The sequence below is a fragment of the Cinclus cinclus genome, chromosome 22 (assembly GCF_963662255.1).
Source record: "Cinclus cinclus chromosome 22, bCinCin1.1, whole genome shotgun sequence".
In the NCBI taxonomy this organism is placed as follows: Eukaryota; Metazoa; Chordata; class Aves; order Passeriformes; family Cinclidae; genus Cinclus; species Cinclus cinclus.
This window is the reverse complement of record NC_085067.1, coordinates 1,113,294-1,126,645: the sequence shown is the minus strand read 5'-3', so window position 1 is coordinate 1,126,645 and position 13,352 is coordinate 1,113,294. Positions and strand designations below refer to the sequence as shown.

The 13,352-nt window shown below is 48.5% G+C and overlaps 1 protein-coding gene across 2 annotated transcripts in view; it reads right to left on the bottom strand.

Moving 5' to 3' along the window:
• Positions 1-13,352, bottom strand: part of MSI2 (musashi RNA binding protein 2) — a 199,283-nt gene that overhangs the window by 4,897 nt on the left and 181,034 nt on the right. The gene's annotated exons all lie outside the window — the stretch shown is intronic.

Sequence of the window (13,352 nt, the reverse complement as noted above, 5' to 3'; positions counted from 1 at the left end):
AAAATATAATAGGTATTTTTCAACATCTGACTTGATGCTCATGCAGTAGTAACAAGTTCTCTAGGTCTGGGCACGCCGAGACAGCATTCACATCCCATGCAAACTACAAAGGAACTAGTTTGAGACTACACATTGTGGTAATATTGATATTAAAATGTTGACAGCAAATAACTTGAATCACATCTAGGAAAATCGTTTTTTTGGATCCATTCGATACTTTTGGAAAAAACCCGCCCTTTTAGAACAGTAAGCTGTAGAAATAGTTCAATAGTTGATTTTTTTTTTTCTTTCAATGATATGGAATGGAACAGTTTGGATTTTTCTCTTTTAAATATGACCAAGGAGAGTGTTGTTTTATTTATTTTTTTTTCCTTTTGATTTGGAGAGCGAAGACCTACCTTCGTCTCCAAAACCATGCTTGGGACATCAACCAAAATTAAACAAATAAATAAAGATCAAAAGCAAAAAATAATTCCAGAGGGTGGATGACAACTCACCTCCTAATGTGGAAGTAAAAGAAAATTTAGTTTTTTTTCTCCCTTAATTTTTTTTTTTTGAGAAAGAAAAACAATGTAAATAAGAATGAAACGGAAGGAGAAATTTAGATATTAAAGCATGTTAGATGGTCAGGCTTCTGGCATTTCTCACAGCTGCTCTTGGATGTAGAATTTATGAGGAAGAAGTTTCAATGGCAAAGAAAAGTCAGCGGACTGGGAGGAGCTGGATGGAGATGGCTGCAGGAAGCTGGAGCTACACCTGGGTGGTACCTGTGAGTACCTGGGGAGCACAGGGAGCCTGGTCTGCCACACCCATCGTGTCCCCACCGTGGGCAGTGCCAGGACACCATGGCACATCACCACAGCCTGCCCCAGACCCCGGCACCTCCATCTCCACCCCTCCAGGCTGCCCCAAGGCTCCTTCAGCCTTTTCCTCTGGCTGCAACTCCCCGCGATCTTCACTGAACACCAGATTGGGTTATGAAGTCTGGTGGCCTGGAGTGACCTTTGCCCATGGGTCAGAGCTCCATGGAATGACCACAGCGCTCTCCTGGGCCTGGAGCCAGCCCTGTGCTCTCACCAAAGTGGTGGGCACAGGCTGGACCCCTCCTGCCCTGGTCCCTTCCCCTGCATCGCCCACCCAAAGGGTCCCCAGTTCTCAGATGAATGAACTGGTCAAGAAGAGGACACCTGGCAGCTGGTGGCTCTGTGGTGACAGGGAAGTCAGCTCTGGACCATAAATGATTCACCACGGCTCTGAACTGGTAGCAGGGGAGGGTAAGTAGGACATCTAAGCTAGCAAGTTAAAAGAAATAAGGCATGAGAGAGTAAACAGATTTTGGACTTCGCTGGCAAACAAAGAGCCTTTTTTTATTATTAAAGATTAAATGTCAAGATAACATTTGGCCTTCTCACTCGTGAAGAAAAATATCCAGCTGAGATGTTCCAAAGCCCTTTATTACTAGAAGCCAGCACTTTTCCCCCCTTTTCTTCCCGTTGGTTCAATAAAATGGATGTGAATTTTCCTGCCAAGTCACACAGCAAACCCAGTTGGCTGCTCCGAGTGACAGCGGGACACGGCACGGCCAGGGGCATCCTGTTAGCAAAACACTCCTGCAAACCCCACAGCAGCACCAGAAACCTCCAAAAGAACCAACTGAGGAACCAGAGAGACCCTCTGTGCCCCCACATCCCACCCCACCACTCTCGTTTGCATCTCTACAGACTGGAAGTAAGGGTTTCACACCTGCGGGAAGAGCTGGCAGTGGGTTATTCAGGTAGGGAATGAAAAGGTAATTTTTCATCTACTGACCAGGGGTTCAACACTCCACACTGCTCACACGGGCATGCCAAAGGCTGCTCCACAGCCTGGCAAGTGCTGTGTGGAGGCTGGGATGCCCTGGCACCTCTCCACGTGGTGCCTGAAAAACTCCACAGAAGAAGCTGGAAGCTTTTCCAGAGCCAACACTTTGCTCCAGAGCCTATATATGAAACACAAAGCTCCCATAATTAGCAGGAGGCTCAGAAAGCTGTATTTTAATGATTTGCTCAGCCATGGTTAGTTGCTAAGTATTTGTTTTCTTCCAGGAGCTCAGGTGAGCTCACCTAGAGCCAGAGGCAGCTTTACCATCCCAACAGCAAAGGGACCCTGAACAACTTCCCCAACATGCAAACCCTGGTGTGCTCTGGAAAGAACTACCTGGAAACAAGTTTGTTTTACCCAAACCTGGAATACCCTGAGACTAAAAGGAAGAAGGAAAAATGCCTCTAGACTCCAGATACTGCATCACTAAGGAAAGCTAATACTTTTTGGAAACCTGTGTCCTTAAGACGAAATTCCTGATGAAAATTTTCTGCCAGAAGTTGCCCAAGGCTGCTGTGAACAGTGGGAATTGCAGAGCACTGACATTAATTTCTTGCAGGCTGGAAGGAATCGGAGACTTTTCCCCTGGCTGCCAACATTCCATGGCAAGAACAGGAACTGGGGCAGATGTTTGGAAGCTTGCTGCTGAAAAGCTGCCAGGGGATTGTGCTTTCCATGGAGGGGAGGGAATCACTGATTGTGTCCTGATACCAGGACCAGGAGCAAAGCCTGACCCACTGCCTGGTCCCAGCAGAGGCTTGGGCTGAGCTGACCACAAATCCCCTGACTCTGGATCCATCAGACTGATTCAGCATTAACTGAGGGTTGGCAGGGCCATCTTCTCCCTTTCCAAGAACTGCCAGCACTCAGGAAGTCCTGGCAGCAAAGGACCCATTTCAGGTCCCATTTCCCAACCAATACTGCAGGAAGCCATCCTACAGTGGGCAACCTCACAGCTCTGAGACTGTGCCTCAGCACCTCCAGCTCAAAGGCTTCCTCTATGCAAAATTCACAACCCCAGGTGTCCCCAGGAAGCCCTGTGATAGATCAAGGTCAGGAGAGATGTGGAAAAGATTAGATGTGCCTGTAAGTCACAGCCAACCACCTTTTATCTTCAGCCCCAGTGATCCTCCATCCTCTGGGCTACAGAAGCTCCTTCCTGAGCTGATGGAGATCAAGGGCCAGCAGCCAGGAGCTCTGGCAGTGATGGAACAGGGCAGGTTAATGTCTTGCTTCCTTCACTTTGAATTTACTGTGGTTTTTCCTACAGAAAAGACTCTGAAACCGTGAATTTTGATCAGCAGGTGAATGTTTGCCTGCAGGCCAGAGGGACAGGATTTGGGGAGCCTCAGCCTTACTCTGCCCAGTGCCACAGTGACTTGGGGAACAGTGAAAAGCAGTCAGGGAAAGCAAGATGGGACACAGAACGATACAAAAAAATGTGGGTTCATAAAGCAGCCCCAGCAAGGTTGTTTTTTTTTTTTTTTTAATGCCAGTATTGGTGCTGGTGGAGTTGGGAGCTGCTGTGCAGGGCTGGCACAGCAAGAGCTGGACCTCCTCCTGCAGTGAGGCTTTATTACCAACCCATCCTCAGCAGAGTGCCTTTATCCCCATTTAACATTCATGTGAGATGCTTCTCCACTTTCAGCCAAGTGATTTGTGTCAAGGAGCCAAGAGCTGGAACCCAGAGCAGCCCGGGCTGAGGCAGGGGCAGGAGGCTCATCCAGAGCCTGTTCCTGCACACTGCCACGCTCACACAGACCCTGCTCACACCTTAATCCCTGTTCAACAAGAAAGGTCATTGCTGGAAGATAAACTCTCCCTGGATGAACTCTTGAGAAATTTCTAAGTCAGGATTGCTGCTGACATTTGCCTTACGAGCAGCGTTTACGCTAACGAGGACCCCAACGCTGCTGGGTCTGGGCAAAGCCTGACAAGCTGGATGCTGGAATGCCACCCAAATAAACTCAATTCAGCCATGAATGATGAAGGGAAAGAGGAAGGGAAAAGGAGAAGAAACGTGAGGATTTTGACATTACTGTCCTACAAGGGGAATTCACACAGTACTGGGATGACAGTCAGGCCCGTAGGGACCAGCAAATGAGACCTGATGACAAAAAACCCACTCCAGCACCACTAAAATATACTGTATTTCAAAGGGAACAAACCAGGGGCGATCTGGACAGAGGAATAAGACAGACACTGCATGGGGATCATTGTCCCCTGCACACAGCCCCCATGGAGCCTTGCTGACACCTTTCCCTCTCCTGTGGCACCAAAACCCAAAGACTTAAAACACCTTTGCAGGGGACTTGTAACAAACATGAGTATTTTAAAATTTAAACAAAATCCAGGCGAGGGACAGTGAAGAATGTGTGTCTGCCTTCCCTGCCACAGTGCACAGGTGAGGAAATCCTCATGAGGGAAAGAAACCACAATTCACTGGGTTTCCTCTTTGAGCAGAGGCAGGATATTCCTTGTCCCTGGGCAGCCATGCATGGGGGTGAGCAGCTCTGCAGGGATGGGGGAGCTTGGCAGTGTGAGGTTAAAGTAAGATTCACTAATTTTAGAAGTCTTTTCCAACATAAATGACTCTATGATTCTCATCAGAAATTAATCTTTCATCTCCTGTCAAGCATGCCCTACAACCAGAGCTGGACATCTGCAGCCCTTTTCTCCTTCAAGACCCTCCTTGCTCCTGCCTCATCCCACTGCCCTAAGGGTGGATTCCTGTACAAACGAGCTCCTTCACAACTTGTTGATCCAGTGCTCTAATTTCTGGATGACTCTCTCATCTGCCATAAACAGCCACGCACAATTTGGCAGGCATTTCCACCATCAATGTTTATGATAATAACTAAACGTGCTTGAAAGCAGCAGGAAATTTTCAATATAACTATCATTAAGACAAAATGCTTTAAATCAAAGCCATTACCCACCACCAAGACTCAAAGCTCACAAGATTAGTCTGTTTTTCTATCTTTATGAAAAATTCATAGAACATGCTGCAAACATCATCTTGCAGCTCGAAGGAGTAAATGATATAATAACATAGAATGCTGCCAACAGGGATGGGAGCAGGCAGGGCATGGGGGCACTGGGCAGGGCACTGAGCAGCCCAGCTGGGACAGGGGCCTGCCCCACAGCCTGGTGGCATTTAATTTCAAAGCCAGGTTGGAGCAACCTGGTGTAGTGGAAGGTGTCCCTGCCCACGACATGGGGTAGTTCTAGGTAGTCTTTAAGGTCCCTTCCAACCCAACCCATTCTAGGATTCTATGAATTTATGAATCTGAGTCACTCTGGTCCATTTACTGCTGGGTTTTAAGAAAAAGCTGTCACAGAAGGAGTATCACCTGTTTCCAGGAATTCCAGCCTGCTGTGCTGCCTCTGCAGCCACCCAAGCACAACTGCTGCAGAGGACGCAGAGCAAAACCACAGTGAGTGGTGTGGGGACAATCCCACCTTCCATGGGGACCCCAAGTGTCCCAGGGCACAGCACTGATGGCCACACTGTCTCATGCATGACTAACAGAGCAGCACTCACAGCGTGACGCTGATACTTTAAATAACCAGCACAACTTCAGCACCACATGCAAATCTTACATCATTAGTGCTCAGAGCCTTATAAATATAATTAGCAGCACTGCACCCCTGTTACAGATCGCTTGGCCAAAGCTAATTCCTCGTGCAGTCAGGGCTGAAGTTAATGGGAGTTTGTACCTTGCTTTTCAGAGCTTCTAACAACCAGAATGTCATTTACCCGGGACTGGATGTACAAATTAATGCCAGTCTGAAATAAGACTTAGGTGCTCCTGGTTCTCAGTGGCCTATTCAGGCTGCAGGAGTACACTGGCACAGCACTGAGAAATAAAAGCTCATATTCAGGCTCTTTTTTTCTATAGCAGTCACCTCACAGAGCTCCAAACCCCTTCATTTGTGGTCAGGTTGAGGCACTGGAAGCATCGCTTCCTCGTGTCTGAGCTTTTACAGAGCGTGGTTTCTGTCGCAGGCAGCGTGTGGCACACCTTGAACTTGGATCAATGCTCCAGCTCACAAACGTCTCAGAAATAATGAGCTGGAAACACACAGATATTCTGCAGAATAACAAGGTACAAACAGCTCCCAAGTCGCTGGAAGGGAAAGTGGGAGACAAACCAGAAAAACAAATAACGCTGGCGTCACGATGAGAGCTGCCATGTTGTACATCTCTCATGGGGACCTGCATCCCTCTGCTCCTGCTCTTCCCAAGCACACTTGAAAAGCAAACTCTCTCTCTAAGAACCCCGTGGCAGACACGGCTCCTCTGCAAGTGTGAAGAGCTGCAGATGACAGCTGGCTCAGTCCTGACTGGAAAATCAAACGTGAGCGCTGTGCCTTCCCTGTCACCTCGACACGCTCCATAATGGGGAGCAGCCAGGCTGCCCCAGGTTATCCCTCCCCTGCAGCTACACTGGCCCTGCAGGGAAAAAGGAAAATACAACAACTGTCGGCCTCATCAGCAAAATAAGTGGTGATGAGGCTGAGACACACCGAGATCTGCCCTAACAAGGTACTATTTGTACGTTATTTTCTAGCTGCAGTCACACTTTCAAAGGTTGTTCTGCCTCTGCAGCCCCTTTGGAAAAGGCTTCACACATCAAAATATCGCAGGGTAATGACAGCAAGCAGTGGGTGGTGAGCTGGCTCTGCTCAGCAATTACTGCTGGAAGTGAGTGGGCACCGGGAGGGAGGGCTGAGTGCTGCCCACCTTCCTGGAGCTGGGCACAATGGCGTGATAATGGCACCTGGGACCTTGTGGCAACTGCTCCTGCTGCAGCCTCGGTGTCCTCCTGGCAGGCTGCTCCTCCAGCCGCAGCGCGACACAAACCAACTGCTCAGCTACCTGAGATGAGCCACGAACAAGAGCTGGGTACTTCCACAAGCTTAGGCAAGATAAAAATTCACCTGGTGCAGGTGTTTTACAAACCCACTGCTGCATGCGAGCCCCCGCTTCTGTGAAGTACTGCACTTGGCCCATCCAAGGCGTCTCCACATCTGGAAGCTGCTGATGTGCACCAATTTGCAGAAGAAAAGACACAGAATCCAGCGCTTTCAAACCCAGCCGTTCTAATTCCTGCAGTTATGCAGCAGGACAAATAACTGCACTTTGCAGCTCAGCTGTAATTTTTTGCCAACGATCAATATTTATTGCCTAATCCCATTTTCCATGGCGTGTGTCAGCGGTGTCACTCGCGCAGGGCCGAGTGTGACACGGGGGCCACACAAAGCTTCGCTCGGAGGAGCTGCAGTCAGGGAGCCAGCTCTTGTCACTGCCTTACAAAAGGATTTCCTCTCGAGCAGCTCATCTTTAATCATTATAAAAGCACAGAAGTTTAATCCATTTTTGATGTAAGCGCTAATAGCTTTGTGTCCTTGAAGTTCAAAGTGGTCTTCGTGCATGTCGCTAATTAGCCGAGCAAGCAGCCATTCAGCTTCCTCTCATGTTTCTAATTAGATCCTTAACAACAAACAAATGTCGACCTTACAAAGGCTCTGCTACGATTCCCTCCATTAGTTAAAACAGTTTGGGAGGGATGCAGTTCCCTGCAACCACAGCCCCCCAGCAGAGGATTCAGGGTTCTGGGCTCGGGTATTTGCCCTTTGGAGAGGTCCTGTCCTCCTGACAGTGTTTTCCAGGGGTGCTGAGCACCCCAGGGATGATGCAGGGAGCAGGTGAGCACCCATCATCCCTCCCTGCAGGCACGGGATATTCACCAGCTCTGCTGTAACTCACAAATAAACCAAAGGGGCAGATAAATGCCATCCTGTTAAGCCGTTTTCCTAACTGGTTCCTGCCAATTTAACTGGTTTTACAGTTAATTTAAAATATGATGTGATTAATGTTTACATACCTTGTAGAATCACAGAATAGTTTGGATGGGACCTTAAAGCCCAGGCAGTCCCATTCCTTGCCATGGGCAGGGACATCTTCCACTGTCCCTGGCTGCTCCAAGTCCTGTCCAGCCTGGCCTTGGACACTTCCAGGGACCCAGGGGCAGCCACAGCTTCTCTGGGCACCCTGTGCCAGGGCCTCCTCACCCTCACAGGGAAGAATTTCATCCTAATATCCAGGCTAAGTGTACTGTCATCTTTTTACTTCACATCAAATGCTTGGGACCGCTCCTCACACTCTTTTTTGTCGATCCCTGTTTGTAACATGCCATGCTGGAGTCACTTCAGCAGCAGCACGCTTGTCCTTGCCCACGCTCAGGTTTTTGGGCAAGTTTCTTGCTCCAGCCCTGGCATTTATCCCAGGGGGATGAACGAGGAGCTGTGCATCAGGAGCTGCTGCTGCTGCTGGGTTCCTGTCGGAGCCCTCTGCCGCAGGCGCTGACCCCAGCGCTCTTCCCGCTGGCCGTGCCTGCACATGAAGCTTTAACACTTATTACCACCCATCCAACTGGCAAATAAGAGCTAAAGCTCAGATGCTGGGATATAACAGACCCCTCTGTAACCATTTTTTCCATTAAAAACGAAGGAAGAGCCGAGCCAGGTGATGCCGGCGCCTTCACCTCACGCCAAGGAGCACAAAAGCTGCTGTTAATTTTACCATGGGCAACCACGTCTGCATTAATTGTTTACCACAGCCCGGACAGGTCTTTTATTAATATTAATGAGTAAGAGGGAACAAAAGGCCCCTTTATTTTTAGCCTACTCTAATTGCGTAGTAATTACTCATCTACAAAACAAATGAGCCGAACTCCATTGCCATAGCAACAGCAACTCCGGCCTCCCACTGTACCACATTAACTGGCTATCACTCCTGTAATTTGAAATTGAAGCCTTTTGTACAATAACAGACAATACAGGAGAAAAATTAAACCAAAACCGTTCTTTGTTTTGCTGCATAATTCAAGTCATAGTAGCAGGAGGGCCTTGCCTGGGGGGCACATTCCTGCTGCTGCTGGAGCCCGGGGGCTGGGGGGATGCTCAGCAGCACAGGGGGCTATCCAGGTAACAGAAGAGGCATTCAGCCTGCAAACCCCCAGTTCTGTGCAGCCATCCCCTCCTGTGGGAGGGTCTGAACCAGGCAAGCTGCTGCCCAGCACACGGTGCTGGGGGAGAGCTGGTGGCACCAGCCACACCAATCCCTCATCAGGGCACAGAATTCTGGGCTCTCTTAACCATCGGGAAATGCTCACAAAGGCCCCAGCAGTGAGAGTTTACTATTTTTAAACAGTTCAGGTTTATATACCTGGAGATCCATTTTGCATTCTCTGGCAACTCCTAACCCACCGTGCTTCTCGAGCTCACACGGAGCCAGATGCACACCAGCATCTGCTGCAAGGAAATACTACTCTGCTCCTCTGGCAGCTTTCTATTTCAGAAAGAAGAGAGGGAGAAAAGAAGAACCATCACTGTAATTATGTATTCACTTCTAAAGCATTTGGGGGGAGAATCGGCATGGAAATACTGACAGGAGTGTGTCAGTCCAGTGCAAGCTGCCTGAGTTAGCAGTTGTTCCACTAATGGCTAACAGCCTGCAACTGCTGCTGGAGAGGCAAGTTACCCTCAGCTCTGGCAGTATTTTACCTGTTTAGGGATTAAAATGCACGAGACACCATCCTGTGCTCGAAGATCTCATGCACTGGAGAGCACGTGCTGAACCCCACTTCAAACTCTGCAACAACTTGTCTGCATCTTGTGGGGAGTGAAGTCTAATTAGAGCCACCAACAATTCTGTCTCCCAGCTCCTGCTGGGAGAAAAGGGAATAAAATATGGATAACTGGCTGTGGCAGGGCTTTGGAGGGTACCAAAGCTGTTCCAACCCCCTGCCATGTGCAGGGACACCTTCCACTGTCCCAGGCTGGTCCAAGCCCCTGGACACTTCCAGGGATGGGGCAGCCACAGCTTCTCTGGGCAACCTGTGCCTCACCACCCTCACAGAGAAGAACTTCTTCCTAAATAAAACAGCTCTGGATGAGCATTCTGAGTAGCATCTTCCCATGGAAAATAATTCTCCTGATGGAAAAGACTATTAAAAGTTACTGGCTAAATTTGCTACAGATTAACTTCAACTGCACTTCAGAGGTGGTCACTAATTGCACTGGAGATGATTTATCAAGCACACAAGATTTTCTATTACAAAATCACTGATTAAAGCTGATGTATTTTAACCTCAATACACTTCAGCCCAGTGCCCTGTCAAACACTGGCTGCTGTGGCCGAGGTCGAGCAGCAGCAGCCCCAAATTGTTTCGTATCTACTGAATTTTCTCCATGGCACTGCAGGAAGAAGCTCAGTCCTTCATGCATCTAAAAAGATCCAAAAGTGGCATCCTACAGTAAAACAAGACACAAGGTTTCTTCTGCTTGGAACCTGCTCTGAAAAGGATCCGTGGGATTCCCATCCTGGAGCACATCTGAGCCAAACAGCAAAGATCATTCATTTCATTATTATTTGGTTTGGGACAGCAGACAGACTGGTAACTGTAGGGCTCCCAGCACTGTCAGTAACGAGGCCAAAACCACCCATGGGAATGAGGAGTGGCTCCTCCAGAGCACCTTCACCACCCTGGGCTGCTCCACGCTGGGCCTGGCTGATGGAATTCCTCTTTAAACCAGGATGATTCTCCTTGCCCCCACTCCTCTCTGAAGCCCCTGCAGTGTGGGGTCCCTGCCTGGCCACCCCCCGTGCTCCCCAGCATGTGCTGCCTCTGCCAGGGAGACAAGCAAAGGATAAAATCCAATGCAGCCATTAATTTCCCAATGCATCACCCGCCAGGCTCTGTCACATAATTACTGGCAGTTCCAGTGGAGTGAGAAATTCCAGCCCTTGCTGCTCCCACGTGGCCCACTTGTTAGGTTCTGGCTTTTGAGATTACATAGCCTGTATTAAACTTTATGTACTTTTATAGAGGAGAATAAAAAAGGGAGAGCAATTCCACCAGAGCCACTGTGCCACAAGGGAGTCCTCCCACTGGGCTGCAGAAATCCCAAATTGGTTCACAGCTGGATCTTTGAAATGCTCCTCCTGACATCTCCATGAGCCCGTGGCAGCTCCTCTTCCCCTGCACACACAGACCAACCACTGTCCCCCTTTTTATGGCCATAATTTGCTAAACTATGAGTAGATTAGATTTTGGAGCACCTTCCTTAAGTGTCAGACAAGGCTTCCTCGACCCCATGCAATTTACTGCTCTGCTGATTTCCAGGCACACTCCTCACTTCATCATGTCAGGGCTGCATTGGGCAGGCTCCCCCTTCCCTGGAAGACTGAGATCCAAAGGGAGCCTTATCCCAGCCTTGGCACAGGAGTGCTCATCTCCCTGGCAGCACCAGGGGCAGCCCAGCCCACCTTGCACCGTGTCAGCCCCCAGCGCTTGTTTGCTTGATTTACTCAATGTTCTATTAGAGGTAAGGAGCAGATACAAATCTTTAATTACACTGGGAAGCCCGTTCTGGAGATTTTATTTCCTTTGAAAGCCCTTGCTGCCTTAAGTGCATTAATGAGCGCTCCCACCCAGCACAGCTGTTTTTGGGGATGGGGAGGAGGGGAGGGGTGACCACACCATAGAGGAGCTTTTCTGCTCCTATCAGGATGTTTTCTGACAAGCAGCAAACTAAACAAATAAACCAAAGCCTAATTTGGGATCTCAATTACCATCTGTTGGATTTACTGACTGCAGCGCCGTCTCTGCATTTTCCAAGTTTAGCACAGAAACCCAGGCAGAAGAAGCAAAGCCACTGCTGGCTTGTGGCAGAGAGGATGAACTTGCCTCGAACTCCTCATGCTGATACTTATGAAATGTTAAATCTTCATTTAAAAACGTTCCCTTAAGCTGGGTGACATGGCAATGAGTACGACCTATCACTAGCTTGGAGTCTCTGTTGCATAATAAGATTTAAGGTTTATGACCTACAAACAATCGCTTGGTGGCTCAGGACAGGCTGCAGGGAGCTGCCTCACACACAGAGAATTATTTGGATTCCCAAATGGAGTGATTTGCGTGTGGCACATCTGGACTACGACTGCCAACGAATGAGTCTATGGGCTAATATGGACGAGTAACAGGCTGATGGAGAAACCATGATTGTAAAATGATTTGAAAAATATCTTAAGTTCTTTTGGACACAAAATAAAAATAATAAGAGAATACAGTTATAGCCAGTGTTTCAATTCCTAGGGGGGGTTAATTTGAAAAAAAAAAAAATGACATCAGTTTAACTATCAGTGTAACAGCACGTGCGGGTTCTTGTGCGGGGGGTGTAGGTTGCCTACAGCCGGCTTCAATTGAAACTTCCAGATAATGGGATTTAACAAATAGGGCTCTATGGATCCAAGCCATCAGCAGCTCTCTGCTGTGTTATCCCTATGCTTTCAATCGGACCAAGGCTCTGCTTTCATCTGCCACGCTCGTTCGCGTTGATGGTGCCTGTAATATCAACTTGACAATGCATGTTCTACAACTACATCTACTGCTACCAGTACGACTACTACAGTGCATGCATTTAGTTCAGTCCCACAGATACATACACTCTAAGAACAGGCAAGGGGAGATGTGAAATGTTTTACGGGACGACAGGTGTTTTGTTTTTTAAGTAAGGGAAATTAATAAAAAACATCAAAAGAAAGAAAGTGTACAAAAAAATAGAGACATTTCTCAAGAGTTGATATGAGTAGTTTCTTGAACCGTTTCGTCCGAACAAGCAAAAAACATGCAACCAGCTGCTACTAACAAGAAGCTGGACACTGAGAGAGGATTAATAGGTGTGGACAAACCTTCCCGCTGAGAGCGCTCAGAAGAGTGTTTGAGAGGAGGTGTGCACGTCCGAGTGTAAGAGAGGCCGGAAAGTTTGCCTCAGAGACACCCTCTCTCACAGCAGCCCCAACCAAGCAAGAGAGAAAACAACAAAACATAACTGCTCACACTCACCATCAAGGTCAGTAGCTCACGTTACGAGATTTGTTATAGCTGGCAAGTATAAAGTCCAGTAAGGGGTTGTTGGGGCGCAGGGCTCAAAGGCAGAACTGGCAAGCAGGGACTGGGGCCCAAAATCCAGATGTGCCAGGGGTTGGGGTGGGGAGCAGCCCCTGGCTCCATGGCACTGCGCTGTCCCACCGCGCCGAGCGCCGCCGGCCGGCTCGGAGGGCAAAGCCTGCCCGAGGGAGCTGGGACAGGGCTGGATTAGTGTGGCCTGAAGGGTTTTGTCTCCAGTCCTCAGGGAGGAATAGTTGGTAGCAACAGGTTGGGAACTGGAAAAACCTCAGGCTTGTCAATGAACCAAAGAGGAAGGAACGAAAACCCTCTCCTGCCAAATTTTCCTCGCCTCGCTCTCCTGCTAGATGAACCCCTCCCATGTCAAATGCAAGATAAAAATGTGGCCCCCCCCAATGACTGTACTTTAAAAAAAGCATTTACACGACAAAAATGTTTTGCACGTAAAATATGTCAGGTGGATTCAAAAGAAATGTGACACTGATAGTGAAGTTGTCTAGGAGGAGTTTGCAG